This window comes from Elephas maximus, chromosome 5, assembly GCF_024166365.1.
Source record: "Elephas maximus indicus isolate mEleMax1 chromosome 5, mEleMax1 primary haplotype, whole genome shotgun sequence".
In the NCBI taxonomy this organism is placed as follows: Eukaryota; Metazoa; Chordata; class Mammalia; order Proboscidea; family Elephantidae; genus Elephas; species Elephas maximus.
Genome location: NC_064823.1, coordinates 153,386,349 through 153,411,256, shown reverse-complemented (window position 1 = coordinate 153,411,256; position 24,908 = coordinate 153,386,349).

The window sequence follows — 24,908 nt, the reverse complement described above, 5'->3', positions numbered from 1 at the left end:
CATAAGTTATTATAAATGAAAATACAATGTACAAAATTAGAAAAATATATACTTTTAACATGATAGATAAGCTTTGACAAACAAGACATGGGAGATTGTAAAATATGAAACAATTCAAACCTTAACACAAAATATAGAAATACATGATCACATAAGTGAATGGATTAACGTAAATGACCAATAAACATACTAATTTTTAAAATATCCTTAGCAGTAAATGAGAACTTTTTAAATACAATAACAAGATATGATATTCTATTATATTACTGTCATGGATTGAATTCCCCCCAAAAATGTGTGTATCAATTTGGTTGGGCCATGATTCCCTGTATTGTGTGATTTTCCTATATGTTGTAAATCCTGCCTCTATGATGTTAATGAGGGAGGATGGGCAGCAGTTGTGTTAGTGAGGCAGGACTCAATCTACAAGATCAGGTTGTATCTTGAGGCAATTTCTTGAGATATAAAAGGGAGAAGTGAGCAGAGAGACAGGAGGACCTCAGACCACCAAGAAAGCAGTGCCAGGAGCAGAGTGCATCCTTTGGACCCAGGGTCCCTGTGCAGAGAAACTCTAGTCTGGGAGAAGACTGATGAGAAGGTCGACAGAGAGAGAAAACCTTCCCCTGGAGCTGACACCCTGAATTTAGACTTTTGCCTATTTTACTGCGAAGGAATAAATTTCTCTTTGTTAAAGGTATCCACTTGGGGTGTTCCTGTTATAGCAGCACTAGATGACTAAGACAATTACCAAAGAAGAGTAAATGATATTTACCACTGGAAAGCCAGGTACTTTCATAAGCAATTAAGTACACAATTATGTCAAAAAGTAGTTGTATAATATTTCTTACATACATGTAGTATTAAAACATGGAATAAGTGTTTACCTTAAGTAATCGAACAGAAACATAGTGATGTAAGGATAAGAATGTTTATAGAACATTATTTATATTTTTTTAGAATCTTGAAAAAAAATCTAAAGGTCGTATAATAGGGAATTGATCAATTAGTTTATGATAAATATATATACAATGAAATTATATTCATTCATTTCAAAATGCAGTTTGTTAATATATTCATTGACTTGAAAAACTAGCCTATGTATTCTTAAGTGAAAAAGAACATTATAAGAAAATGTATAGTGTTTTCTGTGCAAAAAGTTTGCACTGGGCTCCTGAACTAAGGCTGGTGGTTCAAACCCACCAGAGGCATTGTGAAAGAAAGACCTGGTGATCTGCTTCCATAAAGATTATAGCCAAGAAAACCCCATGGAGCCTTTCTACTCTGTATCACCTGTGCTAGCCATGAGTAAGAATAGACTCAACAACAATGGGTGCCAGTATACTGCTTTTTATAGAAAAAGGTATGTAAGTGTGAGGTATATATTACTGTAATTAATAATATTACAACTGAACTGTGGTAAAAAAATTATTTTTTTTATGTAACAGATATTGTACTTACTATATACACAATTTTAATTGAAAATAAAAATGACTCTGTGAGCAATGTCCTTCCTAAAATACAAATATGAAAACAGGTATAAAATTTTAAGGGATTTGTCCAAGATGACTCAACTAGTATTTGACTAAGTCAGGATATGAACCCAGTTCTATCTGATCTCCAATCAATTCTTGAAACAACTAGGCTAAAAATTTTTATATTTTACACCCATCCCATATATGTGTGTGGATAATAAACTTATGCATAATTTGCATATAAATTTATAACCAGTTAACTCTAAGTATGGTTGACACAATGGACATAATCCTTTGTTAGGGGATATGGAAATTAATTCATATTTCAAATAATTTTGTTGAACTTTCAAAATTATTTTGATTAATTTGTATATCAATTATATCATTATCATTGTGAATACGTATTGTAGGTTACTAATGCTAATGGAAAAAATGAAGTAAAAGGGCTGAACAGAAGCTTCCCAAGGGCAGCTCAAGAAGACAAATATTACAGCGAAATGTGAAAAGACCTGGAATTAGAACACCAAAAGCGAAGAACAGGCTTGACATTTCTCAAGCTGACAGAACTGAAGAAAAAAACTCAAGCCTTGAGTTGTAATTTCGAAGGATACTATGGACAAAATATTGAATGATGCAGGAAGCATCAAAAGCAGATGGAAAGAATGCACAAAGTCACTGTATGTACCAAAACGAATTAGTCGATGTTCAACCATTTTAGGGGGTAGCATATGATCAGCAACCACGGGCACTGAAAGAAGTCCAAGCTGCACTGAAGGTACTGGTGAGGAACGAGACTCCAGGAATTGGCAGGATGCCAACTGAGTTGTCTCAACAAACCAGTGCAGTGCTGGAGGTGCTCATTCGTCTATAACAATAAAGTTGGAAGACATCTACCTGGCCAATCAACTGGAAGAGATCCATATTTGTGCCTACTCCAAAGGAAGGTGATCCAACAGGATGCAGATAGTATCAATCAATATCATTAATATCACACACAAGTAAATTTTTCTAAGATCGTTCATAAGCTGCTGCAGCAGTACCTCCAAAGGGAACGGCAAGAAATTCAAGGCGAATTCAGAAGAGGAGCTGGAAGGAGGGATGCCATCGCTGTTGTCAGATGAATCTTGGCTGAAAGCAGGGAATATCAGAAAGATATTTACCTGTGTTTTATTGACTATACAAAGGCATCGGGCTGTGTGAATCATAACAAATTATGGATAACATTTTGAAGAATGGGAATTCCAGGACACTTAATTTTGTTCCTACAGAACCTGTACATAGACCAAGAGGCAGTCGTTCAGACAAACAGGGGGTACTGCATGGTTTAAAATCAAGAAATATGTGTATCAGTGTTGCCAAATACAATTTCTCTTTCCAGTCTGAGTTCTGAATCAACTTTGAAGAAAGATAAGAAGTAAGATACATACATACACATATATCAGTTGCCAACAAGTAAATTCAGACTCATGGGGACTCCCTATGCGTCAGGGGAGAGTTGAGGTCCGCAGGGTTTTCAATGGCCGATGTTTTGGAAGTAGGTTACCAGGGCTTTCTTCCAAGGCACCTGTCGGTAGACTCAAATCGTCAAACTTTTCTATAGCAGCTGATCGTGTTAACACTTCTCACCACCCTGGGCGCAAAGCCTACTTTAATCCTCATCTTTGTTTCTCTTTATAAAATGTATCTTTCTGCTTAATTATTTACCTTTATCACTTATTTTCAAAGAGACTATAGTGTGTTTTGGCTTGATTTGCTTTATATTTATTCTTGTTGGATATCATTGAGCTTTTTGGATCTGAGTGCTTATATTTTCTATCAAACAAATAATTTTAGCCATTGTTTATTCAAATATTTTCCCCTTCTCTTTCCTCTTCTCTTCTTTTGGTACTCTAATTGCACATATGCTACACCAATCAATATTGTCCCACAGGTTCCTGAATGCTTTTTTTGGTTTTTGCCTTTTTTTTTCTTTCCTTGTGTTTCATTTTGAATAGCTTCTGTTGCTCTGTCTTCAAGTTTCCTGATTTTTTCTTTATTAGGTCTAATCTGCTCTTAACCTTATCTAGGTTACTTTTCATTTCAGATATTGTATATCTGATCTCTACAAGTTCCTTTTTTTTTTTTTTTAAATAACTTTGTGCTTTAAGTGAAAGTTTACAAATCAAGTCAGTCTCTCACACAAAAGCCCATACACACCTTGCTACATACTCCCAATTACTCTCCCCCTAGTGAGAGACAGCCAGCTCTCTCCCTCCACTCTCTCTTTTCGTGTCTATTTCGCCAGCTTCTAACCCCCTCCACCCTCTCATCTACCCTCCGGGCAGGAGATGCCAACATAGTCTCAAGTGTCCACCTAATCCAAGAAGCTCACTCCTCACCAGCATCCCTCTCCAACACTTTGCCCAGTCCAATCCATGTCTGAAGAAGTGGCTTTGGGAATGGTTCCTGTCCTGGGGCAACAGGTCTGGGGGCCATGACTACTGGGGTCCTTTTAGTCTCAGTCAGACCATTAAGTCTTGTCTTAGGTGATTTTGCATCCCACTGCTTTCCTGCTCCTTCAGGGGTTCTCTGTCATGTTCCCTGTTAGGGCAGTCATTGGTTGTAGCCGGGCACCATCTAGTTCTTCTGGTCTCAGGATGATATAGTCACTGGTTCATGTGGCTCTTTCTGTCTCTTGGGCTCGTAATCTCCTTGTGTCCTTGGTGTTATTCATTCTCCTTTGAACCAGGTGGGTTGAGACCAATTGATGCATCTTAGATGGCTGCTTACTAATGTTTAAGACCCCAGACACCACTCTTCAAAGCGTGATGCACAATGTTTTCTTAATAGATTTTATTATGCCAATTGACTTAGATGTCCCCTGAACCCATGGTCCCCAGACCCCTGCCCCTGCTCCGCTGGCCTTCGAAGTGTTCAGTTTATTCAGGGAACTGCTTTGCTTTTGGTTTAGTTCAATTGTGCCGACCTCCCCTGTATTGTGTGCTGTCTTTCCCTTCACCTAAAGTAGTTCTTATCTACTATCTAATTAATGAATGCTCCCTCCTACCCTCCCTCCCTTCCCCCTCTCGTAAACACAAAAGAATGTTTTCTTCTCAGTTTAAACTATTTCTCAAGTTTTTATAATAGTGGTCTTATACAATATTTGTCCTTTTGCAACTGACTAATTTCACTCAGCATAATGCCTTCCAGGTTCCTCCATGTTATGAAATGTTTCACAGATTCCTCACTGTTCTTTATCGATGCGTAGTATTCCATTGCATGAATATACCATAATTTATTTATCCATTCATCCATTGATGGGCACCTTGGTTGCTTCCATGTTTTTGCTATTATAAACAGTGCTGCAATAAACATGGGTGTGCATATATCTCTTCGTGTAAAGGCTTTTATTTCTCTAGGGTATATTCCAAGGGGTGGTATTGCTGGATCGCATGGTAGTTCTATTTCTAGCTCTTTAAAAGGAAGCACCAAATCGATTTCCACAGTGGTTGTACCATTTGACATTCCCATCAGCAGTATATAAGTGTTCCAATTTCTCCACAACCTCTCCAACATTTATTATTTTGTGTTTTTTGGATTCATGCCAGCCTTGTTGGAGTGAGATGAAATCTCATTGTAGTTTTGATCTGCATTTCTCTAATGGCTAATGATCTTGAGCTTTTCCTCGTGTATCTGTTAACTACCTGAATGAAGTGTCTGCTCATATCCTTCGCCCATATTTTAATTGGGTTATTTGTCTATTTGTAGTTGAGTTTTTGCGGTATCACATAGATTTTAGAGATCAGACTCTGATCAGAATGGTCATAGCTAAAAACTTTTTCCCAGTCTGTGGGTAATTTTTTTACTCTTTTGCTGATGTCTTTGGATGAGCATAGGTGTTTAATTTTTAGGAGCTCCCAGTTATCTAGTTTTTCTTCTACATTCTTTAAAATGTTCTTCCACTTATGTAAGTCTCTTTTGGTTTCTTGCAGAAGCATACTGTAGTTTTCTTTGTATAAGTCTTTTACATCTCTGGTAAGATTTATTCCTAAGTATTTTATCTTCTTGGGGGCTACTGTAAATGGCATTGATTTGGTGATTTCCTCTTCAATGTTCTTTTTGTTTGTGTAGAGGAATCCAAGTGATTTTTGTATGTTTATCTTGTATCCCGATACTCTGCTGAACTCTTCTATTAGTTTCATTAGTTTTCGGGAGGATTCCTTAGGGTTTTCTGTGTATAAGATCATGTCATCTGCAAATAGAGATTCTTTGACTTCTTCCTTGCCTATCTGGATGCCCTTTATTTCTTTATCTAGCCTAATTGCTCTGGCTAGGACTTCCAGCACAATGTTGAATAAGAGTGGTGATAAAGGGCATCCTTGTCTGGTTCCCAATCTCAATGGGAATGTTTTCAGGCTCTCTCCATTTAGGGTGATGTTGGCTGTTGGCTTTCTATAAATGCCTTTATTATGTTGAGGAATTTTCCTTCTATTCCTATTTTGCTGAGAGTTTTTATCATGAATGAGTATTGAACTTTGTCAAATGCCTTTTCTGCATCAATTGATAAAATCATGTGATTCTTGTCTTTTGTTTTATTTATATGGTGGATTGCATTAATTGCTTTTCTAATGTCGAACCATCCCTGCATACCTGGTATGAATCCCACTTGGTCATGGTGAATTTTTTTTTTGATATGTTGTTGAATTCTATTGGCTAGAATTTTGTTGAAGATTTTTGCATCTACATTCATGAGGGATATAGGTTTATAATTTTCTTTTCTTGTGGTGTCTTTACCTGGTTTTGGTATCAGGGATATGGTGGCTTCATAGAATGAGTTTGGTAGTATTCCATCCTTTTCTATGTTCTGAAATACCTTTAGTGGTAGTGGTGTTAAGTCTTCTCTGAAAGTTTGGTAGAACTGTAGTGAAGCCCTCTGGACCAGGGCTTTTTGTTTGTTTGTTTGGAGTTTTTTGATTACCTTTTCAATCTCTTCTTTTGTTATGGGTCTATTTAGTTGTTCTACCACTGTTTGTGTTAGTTTAGGTAGGTAGTGTGTTTCTAGGAATTCATTCATTTCTTCTAGGTTTTCATATTTGTTTGAGTATAGTTTTTCATAGTAATCTCATATGATTCTTTTAATTTCAGTTGGGTCTGTTGTCATATCGCCCATCTCATTTCTTATTTGGGTTATTTGCTTCCTCTTCTGTTTTTTTTTTTTTTTTTTTGGTCAGTTTGGCCAGTGGTTTATCAATTTTGTTGAGTTTTTTCAGAAAACCAGCTTTGGGTCTTGTTAATTCTTTCAATTGTTTTTCTGTTTTCTATTTCATTTAGTTCAGCTCTAATTTTTGTTATTTGTTTTCTTCTGGTGCCTGTGGGTTTCTTTTTTTGCTCTCTTTTTATTTGTTCAAGTTATAGGGATAATTCTTTGATTTTGGCCCTTTCTTCTTTTTGGATGTGTGCATTTATTGATACAAATGGGCCTCTGAGGACCGCTTTTGCTGTGTCGCAGAGGTTCTGATAGGAAGAGTTTTCATTCTCACTGGATTCTCTGAATTTGTTTATTCCATCCTTAATGTCTTCTATAACCCAGTCTTTTTTGAGCAGGGTATTGTTCAGTTTCCAAGTGTTTGATTTCTTTTCCCTGCTTTTCCTGTTATTGATTTCCACTTTTATAGCCTTATGGTCAGAGAAGATGCCTCGTAATATTTCAATGTTTTGGATTCTGCTAAGGCTTGCTTTATGACCTAATATGTGGTCTATTTTAGAGAACATTCCATGTGCACTAGAAATGAAAGTATACCTGGTTGCTGTTTGGTGGAGTGTTCTGTATATGTCCATGAGGTCAAGTTGGTTGATTGTGGCATTTAGATCTTCTGTGTCTTTATTGAGCTTCTTCCTGGATGTCCTGTCCTTCCCCGAAAGTGGTGTGTTGAAGTCTCCTACTATTACTGTGGAGCTATCTCACTTTTCAATGTTGATAGAATTTGTTTTGTGTATCTTGCAGCTCTGTCATTGAGTGCATAAATATTTAATATGGTTGTATCTTCTTGATGTATTGTCCCTTTAATCATTATATAGTGTCCTTCCTTATCTTTTCTGATGGATTTAACTTTAAAGTCTATTTTGTTAGAAATTAATATTGCCACTCCTGCTCTTTTTTGATTGTTGTTTGCTTAATATATTTTTTCCATCCTTTGAGTTTTAGTTTGTTTGTGTTTCTAAGTCTAAGGTGTGTCTCTTGTAGGCAGCATAGACGGATCTTGTTTTTTAATCCATTCTGCCACTCTCTGCCTCTTTATTGGTGCATTAAGTCCATTTACATTCACGGTAATTATGGACAGGTAGGAATTTAGTGCTATCATTCTGATGTCTTTTTTTGTGTGTTGACAGTTTCTTTTTCCCACTCGATTTTATGTGCTGAGTAGATTTTCTTTAAATATTGTCCTTTCCTCATATTTGTTATTGTTGATTTTGTTTCTGCTGAGTCTGTATTTTTCTCTTGTATTTTATTTTGATGATTAGGATAGTTTGTCTCCTTTGTGCTTACCTTATTATTTACCCCTATTTTTCTAAATTTAAAACTAACTTTTATTTCTTTGTATTGAGGTATCTTCCTCTCCATACGGGAGGTGTATGATTACATTTCTTAGTCCCTCTTTATTATTTTAATGTTGTCTTCTTTTGTATCCCTCCCTGTTCTCGTACTCCAATCACTCGTAGGTTATTTCTCTTGATAGAGTCTCACGTGATTCTTAAGGTTTCTTCATTTTTTAAATTCTTTTATCTGATTTTTCTTCAAATATAGTAGTGCCAAGTGATTTATCTTCAAGTTCAGAAATTCTAGCTTCTACTTGTTCAATTCTGGTCCTCTGACTTTCTACTGAGTTATCTAAATCTGTAATTTTATTGTTAATCTTCTGAATTTCTGATTGCTGTCTATGGATTATTGCAGTTTATTAAACTTTTCATTATGTTCCTGAATAATCTTTCTAATTTCTTCAGTTGCTTTATCTGTGTGTTCCTTGGTTTGCTCTGTGTATTGCCTCATTTCCTTCCTGATGTTTTGAAGTATTCTGTATATTAAAATTTTGTATTCTGCATCTGGCAATTCCAGGAATGCACTTTCATCTAGAAGATCCCTGGATTCTTTGTTTTGAGAGCTTGTTGAGGTGATCATGGTCTGTTTCTTTATGTGACTTGATATTGACTGTTGTCTCTGATCCATCTATAAGTTATTGTATTAGTTTATGCTTGCTTACTGTGTCATAGCTGCTCTCTTTATTTTGTTTTGGTATACCCCTATGCGTTGCTTGAGTGAGCTAGCTTGATTATTTTCACCTTTGGAGCTCTGGCGTCCTGTCCCCAGCTGGCTAGAGCCGTTATCAGGTATATCAGTCTAAGAGTCCATTCAGTTTTCTTGTATGAATTCAGCCCAGGTTTCCAGGTAGCTGATATCAAGTGTGTGGTACGGGCTCTGTCCTACAGTCTTGGAGGGGCAGGGGTGATTGGTATATATACTGGTATCTGATTGCAGCACGCAATTATGCTCTGAACAAGGCAGGGGACTGAGAGCCATCCCCCAAGTGTTTCTGAGAAAAATGCATCTCTGTTCCCTAGAGCATGCTGGTGGGTGGGTTCTGCAGAGGGACCATGGGGACCCAAAGTTTTTGGTTGTAAGGACTGGGAGGTACCAGTTATCTTTGAAGCCCTGTCATGGGTGGCTTGGTGACCTGAGTGGAGCTACCAGTCCTTAGGTCCCTGATGTGGGTAGGTGAGGACCGTGCTTAATAAGCAAAGCAATGTCAAATGGTAAACACCCACCTCTCTACCTCACAGCTGAAATGTTTGGAGTTTGCCAACAAGGGCCTATTCTGCAGGCCCACACAGGTCCATGCAGAAGGGAAAGGTGCTCGAGGTCCATGGATGGTTTATGCCTGGACAGGAGCTGCTTCTGTCCTGAGCTTCCCCTGTCCTGAGCTCCCCCAGTTAATGGAGCTAGCAAATTATCTTTTCCCCCAAGTTGCAAATTTTTTCCTTCCCCAAGGCCAGGAGGACGGCTCCAGATGCTCACTGGAGTCTACCTCAGGCCTAGGGATTCAGCCGCTGAAGCCAGCTTTGGGGTGGGGGGGGCGGGGTAAAATATACGCAAGTACTTAGCTTTTGCCGAGAGCACGCAGTTCTCCTTAGGTTCCGGAGGTGTGAGTGGGCTGTGTGGCCACTGCTTCTTCCTGAGGAAACTGCTAGTACCAGCCCACCCCGGCTGCCACTGGGGCTCCGGGAATGGTGCCTGAGTGTTCCCCGCGATTCAGGGCCAGTAGCTCCTCTCTGCTTCTGAATGGCCTCTTCCTCCCCCTGCCCCTCAGTTTGTTGTCTAAGCTTGCGTTTGATGCTCAGGGCTCCCAGCTTGTCACAAATATATTCCTTTCACTTGTTTTTTTGGGTCTTTGTTGTAAAGACAGCTCCACAGAAGGGTCTGTCTGTTCTGCCATCTTGGCTCTGCCTCCCCTTGAGTTGTCAAGTTCCTTTTTTTATAATAGGTTTTGTTTTTTACATCACGGTCATGTTTTTTCTCTATCTACTTAAATAAAAAAAACCTGGAGCATAGTATAATAGCTGCTTTGACAGACTTTTCTACTGATACTATAATTTATATCTTTTTGGAATTTATTTATATTGAACATTTTTCTCCAATGAGTCACATTTTTTTCTGGTTTTGCCTAGTCCAATATTTTTTTTTTTAATAGTGTTTGATTCAATGATAGACTTTGTGAATTTTATGTTCTTGAGAGCTAGACTTTATTACATTCATTTAAAGAGTGTTGGGCTTTATCTGGCAGATGTTTTGGTTAATTTTGTGTTAGTTTAACGCATTTGAAATTTGTTTTTTAAGATTTCTTTTTTGGGTGGGGGAATGAGTTTCAGGTAGCATTTTTTCTAGGAAAAAGTTTAATCCCAACTAGAGGGCATGGCACCTCTGTTGTTTCTACTGGGTGACCTGTGTATTCAATATGATCTGTTCATGAGAAATCACTAATGATTAACCTCTGAGAATTGTTTGGCTTACAACTTACCAGTAATGTTTCTTTCCTACAAGTTTTTCTTAGCTAGTCTTATGACGTTTCACTCTATACATGTTTTTAGTGTTGTTAGTTGCCATTGAGTTGGCTCCGTGACACATGGTGACCTCATGTGCAATAGAATGAAATTCTGTATAGTTCTGTGTTGTCACCATGATTTGTTGTGGACTGGACTGTTGTGATCCAGTGGGTGTTCACTGGTCGATTACTGGTCTCTGTTTTGATTCACCTTTCGGCACCACGTCCAGTACTTTCCTCCAATTAAAACACTGGGCAAATCATGTGGCTTGGCTTGTTTCCCTTTATGTAGGGATAAGTACTTTGCTGCTTATTGTCCAAAAACACGTAAATAGTTGTGTGTGTGTGTGTGTGTGTGTGTGTGTGTATATATATATAATGGATTGAATTGTGTCCCCCAAAAAATATGTGTCAACTTGGTTAAGCCATGATTCCCAGTATTGTGTGGTTGTCCTCCATTTTGTGGTTATAAATTTAGGTTGAGAGGATTAAGGTGGGATTGTAAAACCACCCTTACTCAGGTCACCACCCTGATCCAAGGTAAAGAGAGTTTCTCTGGGGTGTAGCCTGCACCACCTTTTATCTCTCAAAGGATAAAAGGAAAGGAAAGCAAGCAGAGAGTTGGAGACCTCATGCCACCAAGAACGCAATGCTGGGAGCAGAGCACGTCCTTTGAACGTGGGGTCCCTATGCCTGAGAAGCTCCTCAACCATGGGAAGACTGGTGACAAGGACCTTCCTCCAGAGCCAACAAAGGGAGAAATTCTTCCGCTGGAGCTGACGCCATGAAATTGGGACTTGTAACCTACTAGACTGTGAAAGAATAAATTTGTCTTTGTTAAAGCCATCCACTTGTGGTATTTCTGTTACAGCAGCACTAGATAACTAAAACTATATATATATATATTTTTTTTTACAAGAGTGTAAATCTGCACTTATTCCATGATGATCAGAAACTGAAAAATTCATTTTGTGTTTTATATTTTACTTCTAATTATGTCTAATCATGTAGTACAATATGTCTTATAAGTGACTGCAGAGATTAAATGTCATTAAACACTTAAAATGTCAACAATGTGAAGATGCTCCCCAATTTAATTTAAACTTTCTCTCTTAATTTCCATAAGAAATGAGATCATTTTGCAAGTTAAAGCCCAAAGGAATTCATTTTTAAAATAAAATTTTTCTTCCTTGTGAATTAAGGAGCGGTTAAGCATCCAGCTGCTAACCAAAAGGTCGGCAATTTGGATCCACCAGACACTGCTCGAAAACCCTATGGAGCAGTTCTAATCTGTCCTGCGGGTTCACTATGACTCGGCATTGACTCGATGGCAATTTTTTTTTTTAATTAAAGCTTAAAAGCTTTCAAGTCTAAAACCCATCCTCCCTAATTTCTTATTCTGCTTTGTTTTAATCATCCAGACTCTTAATGTTTTGTTGGGTCAGGATTTCTTTCGAAGCTAGAAGCATCTTTCTCTCCCTCTCTCCTTCTCTTGTTTTCTTCCTCTCTTCTCCCTTCCTCGTCCACTCATTTTGCTTCCATGAAAAATTTCAGGTGTACCTCACTTCCTGTAAAATTAAATAAAAAATTACATAGCAAGAGAGCTGAGTACCTTCCAGCTGAAGTTTACAGGCAGAGTGAGGTACCTTCAGGCAATTATTGGTGGAGCTACAGAGCTTTGGAACACTTGCCTGAGCAGGGCAGATTTGGGCAAAGGGGCCTGAGGGGCCAAGAGTCCAAGGAACCAGGAAGCAAAAGATGAAGAGATAAGAACACAGGAAGCAGAACTGCCTCAGTCTCAAAGGGTGGAGTGGCCATTCTCATAGACTAGGAGAATAAAAAAAAAATAGGGCTACTCAAATTTGAGGTAGCAGAGTTGCTGTTCCAGTGGGCCTGGATCTGAAACCCAGGGCTGAGAGGCCTCCATCCAGAATCTGGAGAGTGTGGCCAATATGCAGAGGCTAGAGATCAGGGCCATTGTGTAAATGGTTTTAGAGAACAGAGAATTATTTTCACACCTTGAGAGCTAATGTAATGTGTTCTGCTGACTTGCTTGTTGCCTGTTATTCCTTCTGTCACTCCAATTTTTCCCATTTGTAATGAAAATGTTTACCTTGCACACATTCCACCACTGTACTTTGGAAGCAGATAACTTGTATTCTAGATTTCACAGATGAAGAGGAATTTGTGGATTTTGGAATTGGAGTTGAATTAAGATTTTTGCAATGATATGATGAGGTGAATGTGATTTACGTGTGGCAAGGACATGACTTTTTGGGGGGCCAAAGGGTGGAATGTTGTGGATTGAATTGTGTCCCTCCAAAAAATGTGTGCCAACTTGGCTGGTTCATTATTCCCAATATTGTATGATTGTCCACCATTTTGTCATCTAATGTGCTTTTCCTATGTGTTGTAAATCCTATCTCAATGATGTTTATGAGGTGGGATTAGAGACAGTTTTGTAATGAGGAAAGACTCAATCTACAAGATTAGGTTGTTTCCTAAGTCAATCTCTTTTGAGATATAAAAGAGAGAAAAATGCACAGAGATATAGAGACCTCATATCACCAAGAAACAAGAGCCAGGAGAACAGTGTGTCCTTTGGACCCAGGGTTCCTGCACTGAGAAACTCCTAGTCCAGGGGAAGACTGATGACAAGGACCTTCCTCCAGAGCCCAGAGACAGTGTAAGACTCTACCTGGAGCTGATGTCCTGAATTTGGACTTCTAACCTACTAGACTGTGAGAAAATAAACTTCTGTTTGTTGAAGCCATTCATTTACGGTATTTTTATTACAGCAGCCCTAGATAATCAAGACACTCCACAACTTCTTATTCTGCTCAGTTTTAGTTATACAAACCCTTAATGTTCTGTTGGGTGAGGATTTCTTTCGAAGCTGGAAGCATCTTTCTCTCCCTCCCTCCCTTTCTCTCTCTTTCACTCTCTTCTTTCTTTCTCTCTTCTCCCTCCCTGGTCCCCCTACAACTTCATTTCTGTGATAAATTTCAGTTGTACCTCACTTCTTGAAAATTTTTTTTAAAAATTCACAATAGTATTACAGCACTGACCACCAGAGAGTAATTTAACTTTACCTTCTTAAGGTAAACATAACTTTACCTTCTTGTAAAGTAACAGTCAAGGTCACCAGGTCATTTGTAGATTATTTTCTTCCTATCTAGTATATATTTATAAATGTATCTATATCCATATGTATATATGTTTTTACATATATCACTGTTATTTTACTTTTTATCCTTGTAAACAATTGCTAATGTATGGATTTTTTCCTTTATCTTTTCTCGTGGCATAGTGTCCACACTCTTTCCTATTCAGGCTTTATATTTCTTTTGGCAAAGTGCCTGCTTCCACTATTACTATAGAATTGCCTTTTAGTCATGCCTTTTACCTTCCAAGGAATTATTCAATCCAGATCTAACCTAAAACCATCTGGTAGGGTTGAGCCTGTGGACAGAGTCAGATCCAGCTATTGTGGGATCTGAAGGCTATGTAATTTGGAGCACTTTTTTACAAAAAATTTGAATTTCAAAATCAACTGTGACCTCTGGCTCTTCTCCTCTCTATAATCCTTTTGGATGAGTCAGCACAGACCCTGGGAGGAATATTCTCATAAGCCATGCCTATGCTAGAATTGGTAAAAACATGATCCTTCATGTGATTGTATTCACATACATATATCCCACTCAACTCAAACTAAATGTGTCCTCAATTTAACTTCCCTTTTCCCAATAATGCTCATGGCAAGTTTCATCCCACCAAACAAATGAAGAAATGAGGTGGAGGCAAATTTGGAGTCAGAATGTTACTCAGTGGCAACCCTGTATTCTTGCTTGGCATGACAAGTATTGGCCAATAAAGGAGAGACCAAGCTGGGAAGGCAGAAAAGCCCAAGAAAATGGATCAGGCAGAGCCACCGTGGCCAGGCCAAGACTGCTCCCAGAGGGCGAGGAGAGAAGATAACTTTTAAAGTGTTTACAAGTAGGGAGTTCATACAAGTTAACTCAACAACATTCTTAGTCATACTACTAAGCACGCACAAAGGGGTTTACACATGCCTTCAAAGCTTTTCAAAGCTGTGGGGGAGGAAACCAAGCAAAGGAAACAGGATTCTGATGCAAAGCCGCCTGAGGCTCTGGCTTAAAAATACACATGATAATAACCATTGTGCCTAAAATATATTACTTTTTCCACTTTACAAATATGTGACCTTGTGAACTCATTGTTGGGGACCCATAGAGAGCCTTGGAAGGAATATGTACATGAAAAGGACCTTTGTTAGCTTCACCACAAATACCTCTGTGAAGAAGCTTACTTTATAAATCAACGATTGGCTTCAGTCCTGACAGAAGCATCGAATCTGGGGCAGCTGATCTAGCACCAAATGCCTACTCTTGGCATTAAAAATTTGAAGCTGAGGCATCACCAAACTCTTATAGCACATGCGAAACTCATGTATGTAAAATTTGAAAGAAGAGAATGTTGTTTTGTCCTCTAATGTCTAAAAGACCTGAAGTTTCTTTATCCATGGTGAAATATTTGCCTTGGTCAACTCTGCTCAGGAAAAGCTGCAATTACATAGGTCAAGATCAAGATGCTGCAGCCTGACCCACTTCTCTTTTGAGGTCGGTTGCAGCCTAGCCTAAGTTTCGGGCTAAATTCTGTGTGCTAGCATCTGCTGTGGTCACTGTTGAGGAATGTCTGTACCTGGGCCTTCCGTGGCTCCCTGTGGTGTTCTAAGGCAAAAGCTTTTGTAGTCCTTGGTCTAGATAAAACAGCTACCCCACAGCCTCCACCACTGAGCCTGTACTCCATAGATTTATGGAAGCCTTCATTTTTGCTGAGGCTGGAATGACTAATATTTGCTTGCCAGACCACAGCTTCATGATTTTGTGGAGTCTCATGGTTGCTATTCAATTCCTGGGTTCCATGACTGCCACTTTATCAAATCCTGCAGCTCACACATATTTTGAGGTTCACTTTTTGCATAAGACAAATAAGGTTCAAGATCCTGTAACAAAAGGACTTCTTATATATGTAGTTGCCCCTTTAAAACAAGTTACTTACCTTTCCACAGAGTTATAAGAGCTCAACTAAGATAAAAAACACTGTGTGTTCTAAGACCTATGCAAGATGCTCATGTGGCAGCAATTAAAATCCAGTTATCAAAAGCAGCCTCGTATCCAAGCATAAACCTGTATAAATTGTGTGGTTCGAAATGTCAGCTCCCCACGAAAGACCCAAAGCCAGGCATGATGACCCCAACAAAATATTTTCCATGTATTCTTCCCACTCATAGTGACCCTATAGGACAGAGAAGAACTGCCAGCGTAGTTTCTAAGGCTGTAACCTTTACAGAAGCTGCTTGCCACATCTTTCTCCCACAGAGCAGCTGCTGGGTTCGAACCACAGAACTTTCAGTTAGCAGTCGAGCTCTTAACCGCTGCATCATCAGGACTCTTTACATGCATTATTAATGAATTCAAAACATGTGCTGTGTAGATAAAGCTCACTGTTAAGAATATAGATATTGTAGCCATAATGCCAGAATTGGAACTCTTGCTCTGCCATGGGCCAAATAGATGACCTTGGGCAACTTCACCTGTCTGTGCTTCAAATTCTTTATAATTAAAATGAGTATAATAGTACTTATGTTACAGCGGTGTTATTGAGGTTGTTGTTGTTAGGTGCCATCAAGTCAATTCCGTCTCATAGCAGCCCTATGTACCATAGAACAAAACACTGCCCAGTCTTGCTCCGTGCTCAAAATCGTTTTTATGCTTGAGCTCATTGTTGCAGCCACTGTGTCAATCCATCTCATTGAAGGTCTTCTCCCTTTTCCACTGACCCCTTACTTTACCAAGAATAATGTCCTTCTCTAGGGACGGATCCCTCCTGACAACATGTCCAAAGTATGTAAATGCAGTCTTGCCATCCTTGCTTCTAAGGAGCATTCTGGTTACACTTCTTCCAAGAAAGATTTGTTCATTCTTTTGGCAGTTCATGGTATATTCACTATTCTTTGCCAACACCACAATTCGAAGGTGTCAATTCTTCTTCGATCTTCCTTATTCATTGTCCAGCTTTCACATACATATGATGCAAATGAAAGTATCATGGCTTGGGTCAGGCGCACCTTAGTCTTCAAGGTGGTATCTTTGCTTTTCAACACTTTGAAGAGATCCTTTACAGCAGATTTACCCAATGCAATGCATCTTTTGGTTTCTTGACTGCTACTTTCATGGGTGTTGATTATGGATCCAATAAAATGAAATCCTTGACAACTTCAATCTTTTCTCCATTTATCATGATGTTGCTCATTGGCCTAGTTGTGAGAATTTTTGTTTTCTTTATGTTGAGGTGTAATCCATACTGAAGGCTGTGGTCTTTGATCTTCATCAGTAAGTGCTTCAAGTTCTCTTCACTTTCAGCGAGCAAGGTTGTGTCATCTGCATAACACAGGTTGTTAATGAATCTTCCTCCAATCCTGACACTGAGTTCTTCTTTGTGCAGTCCAGGTTCTCAGATTATTTGCTCATCATATAGATTGAATAGGCACAGTGAAATGATACAACCCTATGCACACCTTTTCTGACATTAAACCATGCAGTATTCCCTTGTTCTGTCTGAACAACTGCCTCCTGATCTATGTGCAAGTTCCTTATGAGCACAGTTAAGTGTTCTGGAATTCCCATTCCTCGCAATGTTATCTGTAATTTGTTATGATCCACGTGGTCAAATGCCTTTGCATAGTAAATAAAACACAAGGAAACATCCTTCTGGTATTCTCTGCTTTCAGCCAGGATTGATCTGATATCAGAAATGATATCCCTGGTTATAAGTCCTCTTCTGAATCTGGCCTGAATTTCTGCCAGTTCCCTGTGGATATATTGCTGTAGCCGCTTTTGAATTATCTTCAGCAAAATTTTGCTTGCCTGTGATATTAAAGATATTGTTTGATAATTTCCGAGTTCGGTTGGATTATCTTCTTGGAAATAGGCATAAATATGGATCTCTTCCAGTCAGTTGGCCAAGTAGCTGTCTTCCAAATTTCTTGGCATAGACAAGTGAACACTTCCAGTGCTGTGCTGCATCCATATGTTGAAACATCTCAGTTGATATTCCATCAATTCCTGGAGCCTTGTTTTGCACCAATGTCTTCAGTGCAGCTTGGAATTCTTCCTTCAGTACCATCAGTTCCAGATCATCTTCTCTCTATGCTTCATGCGTCTTTCAGTATTTTCCTCATAGAATCTCTCAATGTTGCAACTTAAAGCTTTAATTTTTTCTTCAATTCTTTCAGCTTGAGAAACCCCCAGTGGGTTCTTCTCTTTTGGTTTCCTATCTCCAGGTCTTTGTACATATCAGTATAACACTTTATGTTCTTCAACTGCCTTCGAAAGCTTCTGTTCAGGTCTTTTACTTCATTATTTCTTGTATGTTCTTTAGCTACTTGACATTTGAGAAAAAGTTTCTGAGTCTGTTCTGACATCCACTCTGGTCTTTTCTTTCTTTTCTGCCTTTTTAATGACCTCTTGCTTTCTTCATGTATGATGTCCTTGATATCATTCTGCAACTCGTCTGATCTTCGGTCATTAGAGTTCAATGTGTCAAATGTGTTCTCGAGATGGTCTCCAAATTCAGGTGGAGTATACTCAAGGGTCATATTTTGGCTCTCATGGACTTGCTATAATTTTCTTCAGGTTCAACTTGAACTTGCTATAAGCAATTGATGATCTGTTCCATAGTTAGCTCCATCCTTGCTCTGGCTGATGATCTGAGCTTTTTCATCATCTCTTTCCACAGATGTAGTCTTTGATTCCCGTGTATTCCATCTGGCAAGGTCTATGTGTATAGTCACCATTTATGTTGGTGATATTTCAGTGAAGAAGTTGTTGATCTTGCAAAATTCTATCGTGCAATCTCTGGCATAGTTTCTATCACCAAGGCCACATTTCCTAACTACGGATCCATCTTCTTTGTTTCCAATTTTCACACTCCAATCACCAGTAGTTATCAGTGCATCCTGATTGCACTTTCAATCAATTTCAAACTGCAGAAGCCAGTGAAAATCTTCAGTTTCTTCATCTTTGGACTTAGCGGTTAGTGGGTAAATTTGTATTATTGTACTAATTGGTCTTCCTTGTAAGAGTATAGATATTATACTATCACTGACAGCATTGCACTTCAGGATAGATCTTAAAGAGTTCCCTTTGACAAAGAATGCAAAGCCATTCCTCTTCAAGTTGTCATTCCTGGCATAGTAGACCATATGATTGTCCAATTCAAAATGGCCCTTACCAGCCCATTGCAGCTCACTAATGCCTAGGATATAGATGTTTATGTGTCCCATTTCATTTTTGACAATTTCCAATTTTCCTAGGTTCATACTTCATACATTCCAGATTCCTGTTATTAATGGATGTTTGCAGCTGTTTCTTCTCATTTTGAGTAGTTCCACTTCAGGAAATGAAGGTCCCGAAAGCTTGATTCCATCCACGTCATTAAGGTTCACTCGACTTTGAGGAGGCAGCTCTTCCCCAGTCATCTTTTGCCTGCCTTCCAACCTGAAGGGCTCATCTTCCAGCACCGTATCAGACAGTATTGCACTGCTATCCATAAGGTTTTCACTGACTAATTCTTCTCAGAAATAGACTGCCAGGTCCTTCCTAGTCTGCCTTTGTTTGGAAGCCCTACTTGTATCTGAATACTGGTGGAATAGCTTCCACCATCAAAGCAACACTCACGCCCCCACAGTATGACAAACTGACAGACATGTGGGGGGTTATAGAGATCATTGTGTGCTTTCAAATATGAACTCATTTTGTTATAGAGATTAAATGAACTCATATTTGTAAAGCATACAATAAGTGTTTTATAGGTATTTATTGTCATTGTCATTGGTGTGTGCTGTGGAGTCAGTTCTGACTCATAGCAACCCCATAGGACATAGTAGAATTTCCCCATATGGTTTCTAAGAACAGCTGGTGGATTCCAACTGCTTACCTTCTTGTTAGCAGCCTGAGTTCTTAAACACTACGGTCACCAGTGCTCCTAAATACATAAATACGTGTATTTTTAAATAAGTAAATGAATTAAATACAGTATTTCTCAAAGTCCCCAGGCAAGTGCACCTAGTGAAATAAACTCAACCCTCAAAGTTCAGATGCTCCAGTGCTATCACCAGGACCATGCAGGTGTAGCCTTTAGTATCAATCTTACTCCATGGGACAGCTATTCCCTATTCTCCTGGCCCATGCTCCATATATTGGGTTCTGAAGAAACTCAATGATTGCAAATCCCTTTTTCATTCCTGAGTTCTGAAAAATTGAGAAATGAGATAATGTAATGCAGAGGAGGCTAAAGTCCATACTTTATTGTTAATAAGACTGATGTTAATTGAAAACCCTTTACCAAACCCATTGCCACCAAGACAATTCCAACTCATAGTAACCCTATGATGTTAACTGAAGGTGGCTCATATTTGTGTTCTTGTTAGCTTTCTGATACCAAATCTTGGATTTAGGCAATTTACTCAGCATGGCCACTCTGACCTGGAACAGATGCCTCTGTGTGTGTATGTGTCTGTGTGTGCATGCATGAGCACACATGCACGTGCAAAGGGTAACAATGTTTTCTCCTTTTGTAATGTTTATGACAAGGAGGAACAAAGCAGAATGCATATCTCTGCAGGCATCTTACACACAAGAAGAGTAATAGAAGAGATGGGTTCTCTATGCACTCCCAATTTCTTCTTGCAAACTCACCAATTAGGTAAGTAACTGCTCAGTAATGGAGAGAAAGGAGTAATTACTCAGTAATGTGAAGAGGCCGGAAGTATTAGGCAAATAGATGACCAGTCAGTCATTGCCACTGAAACACTGAATCACAAAACACATCCACACTCAATGACTTCAAGCAGCAATTATTTATTCTTGCCAATCTGAAACTCAGATGAAGATTGAATGATCTGGGCTAGGATCAGCTGGGTGGAAATACTTCACTTTGGAGGTCTGACTGTGCCTACCTGGGATGAGTTTTATTCTGGGACCCTGGCTGAAGGTAGACCAGTTACAGAAAAAAGATTTTCAAGGCAATGGTGGAAGAATAAGAGAGAATGGAAACACACAAAACTTCTGTTATGAATTGAATTGTGTCCCTCTAAAATATATGTTGGAATCTTAACACCTATTCCTGTGGATGTAATCCCATTTAGGAATCAAGTTTTCTTTGTTATGTTAATGGGGCATCAGGATTGGAAGAAGACTCAATAACAACCTGGGTTACGCAGAAGGCACAACCTTGCTTGCTGAAAGTGAAGAGGACTTCAATTACTGATTGAATTACTGATGAAGATCAAAGACCACAGCCTTCAATATGGATTACACTTCAACATAAACAAAAATCCTCACAACTGGACCAAAAGCCACAGCATAATAAACAGAGAAAAGATTGAGGTTGTTAAGGATTTCACCTTACTTGAATCCACAATCAACACCCATGGAAGCAGCAGTCAAGATATCAAAAGACACATTGCACTGGGCAAATCTGCTCCAAAAGACCTCTTTAAAGTGTTAAAAAGCAAAGATGTCACCTTGAAGACTAAGGTGCGCCTGACCCAAGCCACGGTATTTTCAATAGACTCATATGCATGTGAAAGCTGGACAATGAATAAGGAAGAGCAAAGGAGAATTGATGTACTTGAATCACTGTGCTGGTGAAGAATATTGAATATACCATGGACTGCTAGAAGAAGGAACGAATCTGTCTTGGAAGAAGTACAGCCAGAATACTCTCTAGAAGTGAAGGTGGCTAGACTTCATCACCTGTACTTTGGACATGTTACTAGGATGGGGCGATCCCTGGAGAAGGACATAACACTTGGTAGAGTAGAGGGTAAGTGAAAAAGAGAAAGATACTCAATGAGACGGATTGACACAGCGGCTGCAACAATGGGCTAAAACATAGCAACAACTGTAAGGATGGCTTAGGACCAGGCAGTGCTTTTTTCTGTTGACATAGGGTCTCTATGAGTAGGGAATGACTGGATGGCACTAACAAAAACAACGCGCACACACACACACACACATACACACGTTCTCAATGGCAAAGAGTTTGGTTGTTTTTATAAACTTTATAATAAGTGGCATCTCAATCTTTGCCTTTTTTCTTTTCTTTTTTTTCTCTTTTCTGCTTTTATTGTTGTTTCATGGCTTTAAAATAAGTGAACCCTCAATATTACTGCATTGATAGCAACTTTATCTACAGACATCCTTTATTCTTTCCCTCCACTAACTCAGTGTCAGAAGGCGGCCCCCTTATCTTTATTATTTTTTTAAATTTTTATTGTACTTTAAGTGAAAGTTTACAAATCAAGTTTGTCCCTCATACAAAAATTTATATACATCTTGCTATATACTCCTAGTTGCTCTCCCCCTAATGAGACAGCACACTATTTCTCTCCACCCTCTATTTCGGTGTCCATTCAGCCATCTTCTGTCCCCCTCTGCCTTCTCATCTCCCCACCAGACAGGAGCTGCCCACATAGTCTCATACGATGTCTACTTGTTTCACCAGTATCATTTTCTGGCCCATGGTCCAGTCCAATCCCTGTCTGAAGAGTTGGCTTTGGGAATGGTTCCTGCCTTTGACTAACAGAAGGTCTGGGGACCATGACCTCCGGGGTCCTTCTAGTCTCAGTCAGACTATTAAGTCCGGTCTTGTTACGAGAATTTGAGGTCTGCATCCCATGGCTCTCCTGCTCCTTTGGGGGTTCTCTGTTGTGTACCCTATCAGGGCAGTCATCAGTTGTAGCCTGGCACCATCTGGTTCTTCTGGTCCCAGGCTGATATAGTCTCTGATTTATGTGGCTCTTTTTCTTGGGCTCATAATTACCTTGTGTCTTTGGTGTTCTTCATTCTCCTTTGATCCAGGTGGGTTGAGACCACTTGATGCATCTTAGATGGCCAATTTCTAGCATTTAAGACCTCAGACACCACTCTCCAAAGTGGGATGCAAAATGTTTTTTTAATAGATTTTATTATGGCAATTGACCTAGATGTCCCCTGAAACCACGGTCTCCAAACCCCAGCCCCTGCTACTTTGGCCTTCAAAGCATTCAGTTTATTCTGGAAACTTCTTTGCTTTTGGTTTGGTCCAGTTGTCCTGGCCCCTACTGTATTGTGTGCTGCCTTTCCCTTCACCTAAAATAGATCTTGTCTGCTACCTAATTAATGAATACCCTTCTCCCTCCCTCCCTCCCCACTCTTGTAACCATCAAAGAATATCTTCTTCTCTGTTTAAACTATTTCTTGAGTTCTTATAATAGTGGTCTTGTACAATATTTGTCCTTTTGCAATTGACTAATTTCATTCAGCATAGTGCCTTCCAGATTCCTCCATGTTATGGAATATTTCACAGATTCATCGCTGTTCGTTATTGATGTGTAGTATTCCATTGTGTTGCTATACCATAATTTATTTATCCATCTGTCCATTGATGGGCACCTTGGTTGCTTCCATCTTTTTGCTATTGTAAACAGTGATGCAATGAACTTGGATGTGCATATATCTGTTCATGGAAAGGCTCTTATTTCTCTAGGATATATTCCAGGGAGTGGCATTGCTGGATCGTATGGTTGTTCTATTTCTAGCTTTTTAAGGAAGCACCAAATCGATTTCCAAAGTGGTTGTACCGTTTTATATTCCCTCCAGCAGGGTATACGTGTTCCAGTCTGTCCACAACCTCACCAACATTTATTATATTGTGTTTTTTGGATTAATGCCAGCCTTGTCGGTGTGAGATGGAATCTCATTGTAGTTTTGGTTTGCATTTCTCTAATAGCTAATGATCATGAGCATTTCCTCATGTATCTGTTAGCTGCCTGAATGTCTTCTTTAGTGAAGTGCCTGTTCATATCCTTTGCCCATTTTTTAATAGGGTTATTTGTCTTTCTGTAGTTGAATTTTTGCAGTATCATGTAGATTTTAGAGATCAGACTCTGATCAGAAGTGTCATAGCTAAAAACTTTTCCCCGGTCTGTAGATAATCTTTTTGGCTCATTTGGAGAAGTCTTTGGATGAGTATATGTATTTGATTTTTAGGGGCTCCCAGTTATCTAGTTTCTCTTCTAGTGTTCGTTGCCTTTGTTTTCAAGGTTCGTTTTTCTCTACTAGATTATCTACTTTGCCACTTTTAAAAGTACTCTCTCTGGCCCACTGTACCTTTATGACATTCCTTATAATCCTTTATCTTTTATTTAAACCAAAAAATCCTAAACCCATTGCCATCAAATAGATTCAGACTCATAGCAACCATATAGGACAGAGTAGAACTGCCCCATAGGGTTTCCAAGGCTGTAAATCTTAATGGAGGCAGACTGCCACATCTTTCTCCTGTGGAGCAGCTGGTGTGTTCGAACCCTAGACCTTCCAGTTAGCAGTGGAGCACTTAGACACTGTGCAACTAAGGTCAGTATGAGTCAGAATTGACTTGGTGACAATGAGCTAATCTTTTGGTTAGGACTCCAAAATTTAATGATATAGCTTTGGAATGTGAATAAGTAGCTCAAAACACAAAGAATTAGAACTAGAAGGTCTTGCTCTCAAATAGAGAGTATATCTTCATATCATATATCTGAAGTTTCTTAAAAAAAAAATAGCATGAAGGATAAAATGTTGTGACAATATAAATGTCAGCTCTGGCTCAAGATTGACTGAGATTCCTGAATTTTTAATAAATTTGCTTGTATGTGTTAAGAGTACAGAGCAATTTTGAGCAAACATCAGGATGTATGAATGCATATGAATATAAATGAAATAACTTGATTGAGAAAATCAGCAGAGTTTTTAATCAGTTAAATTTTCTAAGCTTTTATTGAGCATTTACTAAATCCACAATACTGGGTGTCTTAGTTATTTTGGTGCTGCTATAGCAGAAATACCACAACTGGATGGTTTCAAGAACCAGAATTTCATTCTCTCACAGTGTTGTAGGCTGCAAGTCCAAGTTCAGGGCGTCAGCTCCAGGAGGCTTTCTCTCTCTCTGCTGTGAGAGAAGGTCCTTGTCATCAAACTTCCCTTGGTCTAGCAGCTTCTGTGGTGCAGGGAACCCAGGTCTGAAGGAGATATTCTGCTCCTGGTGCTGCTTTCTTGGTGATATGAGGTTCCTGTCCAGTGCTCACTTCCCTTTCCTTTTATCTCTAGTGAGAGAAGTAGACCACACCCCAAGGAAACTCCTTTTACGTTGGATCAGGGATGTGACCTGAGTAAAGGTGTTACATCCCACCCTAATGCTCTTTAACATAATCTAATCTTGCCTCCTTAACCACAGGCAGAGATTAGGATTT